Raw genomic sequence first — 6,440 nt, forward strand, 5'->3', positions numbered from 1 at the left:
TGGAAATAAATTAAAATGGCACAGAGGAAATCTGTGACCGTTTATGACGACTGTTTCGTTTCACTTTGTGAACAATCATTGACTCATCCATGAAGAAACAGCAACTCTAGAGAGATACGTTTCATCCTTATTTAAACTGTAATGGTAACATGTACAAGGTTTTCCAATAAAAGGTGTTATTTTTATATTAAATCGTAAAAGATCAATGGTTTCATTGCTTGTGTGGCACGTAGCGCCGTCTTGTTAAAAGTGAACATCCAGATCAATAACATCCAATTCCGGCCTTAAAAAATCATTAATCATCACTCGATAGTGCAATCCATTCACCATAACTGTTGCTCCAGCCTCATTTTCGAAAAGTAAGGTCCAATGACTCCGCCGGACCATAAACCGCACCAAACAGTCACACGTTGAGGATAGAGAGGCTTTTCAACAATAACTCTTGTGTTTTCTGAGCCCCAGATGCGACAATTTTGCTTGTTGACGAAGCCACCGAGGTGGAAATGGGCCTCATCACTCAAAATGATTTGTATTTGATTCACTCAAGTGACTTTTAATAATTTAAATGCGATGTTGAAGCGTGTATCGTTCCATTTTTATTAATGGCGTAGTTTCTACTTGTCAAATGTCAAAAAATGACAGCTTCAAAAGTAACATCTACCGAAATAGCGGGCTATTCAAAATAACACCTCTTATCGGAAAACCCTGTATATCCCATTTTTAATATTTATACAATATATGATATTTTAGAATCCTGTGTTAGAAAATTATTTGAATTTTTAAAATTTATGTTGCTAGTTTTATCGGCTGCTGTTATAATTTGGTGACAACTAGCGCCGCAGGTGTCAATCCTAGAAACTAATCGATTAAGTTAATTATGTAGATTCATGATATTATGAAAAATGCTGTTATATGTATTATGATATTATAATTCTACTGTAGAATTAAGCTGGCAAAGAAAAACTGGGCATTAGTCTTACTCAGGTATTATTTTACATATTTAGAAGTTAAGATCCCTCGTACAATATTTTCAATTTCACTTATCCAACTGCTGATGTAGATAATTCATAGTTAGAAACTTTTCAAATAATCCCTTGGTCTTATCCTTATCTAATCTACTGTTGCTTCAATGACTTGCCACGTTTTGTCAACAGTCTTCCTCAAGGTGTTATTGATTATCGGCTAGTTAACCTAGTAAGTAGGTTAGTTAACATGTTTTATTAGGAATTTTCTTAGTTCTCTAGGAGGTATATTTGTTGATTTGATAAAAATGATTACTATAGTCTAGTCTTTGTAGTGCGCTTCAGATTTTAAAAGATACTTCTCACATATAGAATTATGCTTGTAGACAGGGCTGGCCCTGTGCAGGTGCAATTGGAGCAGTCCGCTCCGGGCGCCTACTTGCCAAAGCGCCATGAAGCTAGGGTGTTGATAATACCTGACAACAAAAACAGTGCCCTTAAGGTTTTTACTAGCGCCAGGCTCCGTGTCGCTCAGGGCGGGCTCTGCCTGTAGAATATTTTCATTTATGTTTGAATAGATATTTTTTTAAACAGATTTTCTGTACCTTTTTTATGTACAGCTTGTTGAATCCTTTCGAGGGGTATTTTTGTCCTTTCAGTAAATAAGGGAATTGTCCAATGAAGAAACCATCTTGTTTGAAAGTTAATTATTCTTGGTGCCAATAACTACGTATTTTCTTATGAAAAATCTTTTTAGCAATTTCCTAAAAATCTTATGAAAGAAACGCAGCATTCCTTTGCTTGCTCAAAAACCATCCAATTTCTTTAGTTAAAATTGTTATGGAAAAAATTTTGTATGTCCTTTTGATCTGTACACAAATTTAGTGCAAAAACATTTATAATATTATACTGACTGGATTTTTAAGATATTCATATCTATAATAATATTATGCTTTTAAGAACAAACCATTTTAATTACTCTAAATACAGCCAAAATAAACATAGTATTTAATAAATTGAAAATCTCCTACCATTTTGCATGTTTATTTTGAAAATCTGAAATGCTGCAGCCAAATGTCCAAAACCCAATAATAACACCAGTTCTGTCAAAAGCTGAAAAGCAATTTCCTATTTTTCCAATCATTCAAACATTTTATTTATTCATACAAACATTTGAATCTAAGGACGGGTTGTTTCGGAGAATTTGAACAATTCATCAAATTTCAAAGTCAATTTTCAAGTTCTGTGAAAGTTCTATTGAAATTCGGTTATTATGTCATCATGGATAAGTTGTTTAAAATAAATTAAAAAAAAAAAACAGAACTTGAATTGCACCTTCTCAGAACATGATTTTTTACTTTGAAATTTGATGAATTATTAAAATTTTGTGAAAAAACCTATTCTATGGACGGGTTGTTTCGGAGAATTTGAACAATTTTTCAAATTTAAAGGTTAATTTTCTAGTTCTGTGAATGATTTTTTCAAGTTCTATTATTATTTCAGTTCTGTCAAGCAACTAGCCTGTAATGATTTAATAACAGAACTTGAATAGGACTTTCACAGAACCCGAAAATAAACGTTAAAATTTACGAATTGTTCAAATTCTCCGAAACAACTTGTCTCAAGTCATTAGAATTTGAAAAGTCAGACAATAAATATGACACCACGTTGGTCAGACAATTGAACTTTAAAAAATTTTGTAATTCAGACACGGTGTTATCTATTTTTAAAAAATATAATAAAAAAATTAAAAAGCATAAAGTGAACATTAATCAACACTGCTTAAACTTGAAATTACTGTACTCTCTCTTATCTCTATAGTTATTGACCGAGCGTAGAGAAGTTCTGTTTCATCTTGACCACTTTGCATTTCGTCTGTATGTAAATTTGTTTGTGTTTTCCGGGTCCGGTTCATCCTGTCAAGATGGTACCTGTGTTTGATAGTACATTTTTCAAATCGGAATAATTAACATTACAAGAAGTCTACTGGTCACGGAACTACTAGTTTATTTATTCAACTGATTTTTACAAGTTTTTAAAATATTACCAGAACAAAAATCTTTTTGCTATTATGAGAAACTTGAAATATATATAAATAGTTTGTAAGCATTTTAACATTTCAACACTTTTACAACAATTTTTAATATTTTATCTATTTAAGTTATTGTAAGAATATGTTTTTAATGTTTTGACGAATTAGTAATTAATATTATTCTATTTTATCGAAACGGTTTTTTTTGAGAAAACTGTTGTAATATATTTATTAACCCTTAACTATTAGCCCTTAACTACCTACCCCTATTTTTTCAAGTAACTACCTACCCTCGGTCACTGAGATGTCGGCGATGTATCGCTCTCACAAAAAAAAAATCTTTGGGATTGGGATATAATTTGAAATAAAACTAATTATTTTAGGGGTTTTTACAATTTATTTAAATTATAGAAACATAAAAAATCGACAGTATTTCTTTGTTAAATCGAAATTTCTTCATAAACTCGAGGAAAAAATCAACATATTTTAAGAAAGAGATCCATGATCATGGAACACAAATTTGAAACTTCTCGTTACTAATTTTAACAAATTTGATAATCAAATTATATATAAACACGCCAATTTAAAAAAAAAAGTAGTTACTTACATTCAAATATTGCAATTTACTACCTACCGGTGACAGAAGTTTTTTTACTACAAATGAAAATCCGCACACGTGTATCTGTGGCGGGGAGAAGGTACATGGACGCATGAAATGTAAAATGGCTTGCACGCTTAGTTATTCACTATATATGGCTGGTGTCTATGAGACCGGGGCAGGTTGTTAAGGGTTAATATTAATTTGGAGTTGATATTCACTTGGTGTGTAATGTTTTGACTAGTATAAGCAGCAAAAATTTAGAGGACTGGAAATTATTTAAAACCGGAATTCGAAAATCTAATAATTATTTAAAAGTTTGCAATAAAAGATAATATTTTATTACTATTATCAAGTACTGTAGAATAGGTATAATACCTCCAACTTCCAAAATTTCCCATATAATCTGATGGCAGTATGCTACACTATTTTATGCCATGCTACACTAGCGCCTCTAGCGGCCAGAGTTGCCAGCCAATACCATTACATACTGCCAATATTTTAGTGGAGTTGGGCGTATTATTAATATTCTAGGGTATTTGCTATGATGAATCCAATTTTATCATAATTTGTTATGGTGATTTTTTTTAAATTTCAAAATTAAGTGTACTTTTATAATCTATTTTAAAACCTTTAATATGTTTTTATCAAAAAAATCTTTTAGTATAGTCATTAGAAAGGAAAAGTAATTTAAAAAATGCATTGTACTGCTTGTTTTGATTCCCTTGTAATATTATATACCCTCTGTGATAAACAAAATAAATGTTGATTAAAAATATATCATTTGTTAATTATTTTATTAAGGTGTTCAGGATCTCTTAGATGAGTCGGCTTAGACGAATTTATGAGAATAGATTTTCCTACTGGGAATAGGAAATAAGTTCCATATGTCAGCTTGGGGAAAACTGTGAAAATGGTACACATTGAATATATCATATTTTCCATATGGCCCCAAACTCGGCCTTACATATGACCCCGACTAGGTTCCAATACGATACACATTGAGGACACAGGACTTTATGAAAAATATTTCACATTTTTATTTAAGCGGAAAATGTTGCTTTTGCAATGATGGAGGATTTAGCTAGCATTAGATTGAACTCGCGAAGCCTGGGTGAGAATCTGACGAATTTCCACTATTAGTTAAGCTAGCCGGTTAAGCAGATACGTTTTAAAGGCTTCCGTTTTAAACAATCCCAAAAGATTTCAAATTAAGAAAATACTGAAATATTTCCGCCTAAATATTGTGATTCTGACTTTCTGAAAAAAAAAATCACAATTCGAAAGCATTAAAATTTATTGCTTTGTCCTGACCTAGAAAAAAATTCCCCTCCTGCCCTTTTTCTGTTCTAATTTTTAATTTTTCTAATTTCTAATTTCCCCGAAGTAATAATTCGTATTTCACTCCATTCGCCCACAACACAGGTACCTCAACTGGGTACCTGTACCGAGATACCGTTTAAAAAATTTCGCCTGTGGCGCGTTTTCGTGCCTTTGTGAAAGTTCCACAGGCTCAGAATTTATTGAGGAACTGGGATTAATGTACGGTATTCGTAATTTCATGAGTCTCTTTTATATTACTGTACGTAATAAGCTACACATTAAATAAACAGGGTGTTATGGGACATACTTGACTCATTTTAACCAGTGATTCCTGACACTATTTGCAGTAAAATATTGTAAATGAAATTTTGGAACCCGGTTACAATTTTGACGTTTTTTTTCAACTTAAAACATTACAAATCAGTACGTTACGTTGGATAATTAGGATCGGGGTGAGGGATTGGTCGGTTACAATATTACTGAGTGAAATCAAAAATATCATTTACACTTTTCACTCCAAATAATATCAGGAATCACTTACTTTAAGTCAAGTACGTCCCTTAACACCCGTATGTACATTTGATTTTTATTTGTTATTTCCAAATGCAAAATATGTTTGCATACCACAATTCAAAATAAAAATACCGGTATTTGGAATTTTTAAAATTATTTTTAACTTTAAAAGGCTTTATATCTCTAAATCATGATAAGGTATCATCACACTGTTTTGCATAAACCGCTTCAATAAAATTATAGAAACATTTTATGCGGTTTACTGTTTTCTGGCTTTTTTGGCTTTCAAAATGTGCCCTCAAACTCAGTGTGCTCATGGTTATTTTGGCCTCAAATTCAAAATGATGTTTTGTTTTAAAAAGGCCGCGCTATCATCCCTCTTTCATGTTTTTTTTGTAAAAATCAACCCCCCCCATGGGCCCCTTATGCTTACTGCCTTTTGAGTCTTAGATCCGCCCCTGTTACAAAGCATTCAAATACGATATTTTGATGAACACGTATCCTGCTCGATGACGTGTTTTAGTGCCATTGAATGCACGTCTTTCCCGAGGAAAAGGAGGCACGTTCAGGACTTGTAAATTAGGGCCAACCGGAACCGGCAAGGGCTCGTAACTCGGAAGCCGGATGATCTTATTCGACGTGTAATTTACCCTATCTATGGGGAATTTACAAAAAGGAAACAATTAAGGGTACAGTTTACTGTTCAGACTCTTAAAACGCGTAGATTATTTAAATAATACTTCGTTTCAACTTAATTACTTTAAGAAACAACTATTGAAGTGGAGTGGAGAACGGTGGAGATGTAAAATAATGCATTTACATTCTAATTTCGTTAACATTAATATTTACGTGATTTTCCGTTTTTAGTTCACGCACGCCATGTTGAATTTCGATACAAAATTAGTCCATATGACACAAGATAATGGAGCCGACTCAAGGTTCAATATATATATAATATTTTATAAGAACCTTAAGTTGCAATGCGTAGATTAAACTTTTATTTTCACGACTC

The sequence above is a fragment of the Hesperophylax consimilis genome, chromosome 16 (genome assembly GCF_061612785.1).
Source record: "Hesperophylax consimilis isolate HC1 chromosome 16, BYU_Hcon_1.0, whole genome shotgun sequence".
NCBI lineage: Eukaryota > Metazoa > Arthropoda > Insecta > Trichoptera > Limnephilidae > Hesperophylax > Hesperophylax consimilis.